This window comes from Trachymyrmex cornetzi, unplaced genomic scaffold, assembly GCF_001594075.2.
Source record: "Trachymyrmex cornetzi isolate Tcor2-1 unplaced genomic scaffold, Tcor1.1 scaffold796, whole genome shotgun sequence".
NCBI classification, from domain to species: domain Eukaryota; kingdom Metazoa; phylum Arthropoda; class Insecta; order Hymenoptera; family Formicidae; genus Trachymyrmex; species Trachymyrmex cornetzi.
Window position 1 is genome coordinate 6,361 of NW_017300131.1, and position 1,468 is coordinate 7,828.

The 1,468-nt window shown below is 32.7% G+C and overlaps 1 pseudogene; it reads left to right on the top strand.

Moving 5' to 3' along the window:
- The window catches only part of LOC108768416 (multidrug resistance-associated protein 4-like), a 6,103-nt pseudogene extending 4,641 nt beyond the window's left edge, over window positions 1-1,462 (top strand).
- The last annotated feature ends 6 nt before the right edge of the window (window positions 1,463-1,468 follow it).

The following is a 1,468-nucleotide window of genomic DNA, read 5'->3' on the forward strand; positions in this document are numbered from 1 at the left end:
CTCAATTAATAAATATCGTTTGGTAAATCACTAACAAGTTATAAGAGTTGCTTCTAATCGTATAATATTTCTAAAATTCCTTAGGGTGGCTAGGCAAGAAGTCGTCAGAGCTGAGATTAAGAACTGCTATCAGAACAGATGAGAGAGTACGATTAATGAACGAGATTATTAGTGGAATCCAAGCCATCAAGATGTATACCTGGGAGAATTTTTTCACCTCGCTCATAGAGAAAGCAAGAAAGTAAGTACTACCGCATAAACTGATTACGTAAAAAATATTTGTATCGATTGTACAATACATTGCAACAAGAAAGATGATTCTTGCAAAACCTGTTCGTGATAACGCCTTCGTAGCCCAAAAATAGAAGCAGAGAAAATTTCTGTTTTTTAATGTTTGTATTGACAAAAATTCCAGTATTAGAAATAAAATTCCAATATTAGAAATAGTCATATCCTGGGACGATTAATATTGTACGATATTTTTTATTTGAAATGAAAAAGAAAAATATATTTATTGTACAATATATATAAACGCTACAAAATTCAATTTTAGGAAAGAAGTTAATATCTTCAATGGCCGTCATGTGTTAGAGGTATCGTCAAGTCTTTCATCGTCTTTATGACAAGAATATCGTTGTTCATTATGATAATGTCTTATATTCTGTTTCGCTACAAGATAACGACCGAGAAGGTGTACGCGATAACTGCCTATTATAACAATTTAAGCTTAATCATGACTGCTTACTTTCCGCAAGGTATGCGATAATTAGTGTAGCAATGTATGCGATAATTACATATGTGAATGACATCGATCAATATTGACGCTTGCAATGCTCTTTTTTACTTTTTCAAGTTTTTACTTTTCTTTTTTTATCTGTTTTTTTCCTTCCTCACTGTTCAACACCGAATGATGAATTCCTCGCTGCATTTGTAGCAAAATCGACGTAATGTGTTCACGAGCATTTGTATGCGATAACTTGCTGATTAAAGCCGTAATGGCCACAATCGGCAAATTATTGTACATAATTAGTCGGTTAGTTGAAACTATGGAAATTTAATCAATTCAGTTAAAGAGATATTTCAGTCTGCTGCCTTACGGTGATAAGACGATTGTAGGAGAGAAGGGTGTCTGTTTTTCCGGTGGCCAGCGTGCAAGGTTGGTTTTACAAAACATCCTAATAAGACAAAACATGCTGAATTTATTGAAATTTTTAATCTTTATTTATAATCTCAGAGACTCTCTTTTAATTCTTTTTACCTATATATGATGAGGTTGTTAAGAATCATAAAAAATTATATTTAATTTTCTTGAAAATTTTTGCATTTCATATATATATGTATATGATGTATATAATTGACAGAATAAATTTGGCGAGAGCCGTTTATGCCGATGCCGACATATACCTATCTTATGGACGATCCTTTAAGCGCCGTAGACGCCCATGTGGGCAAGCATATATTTGAAAAA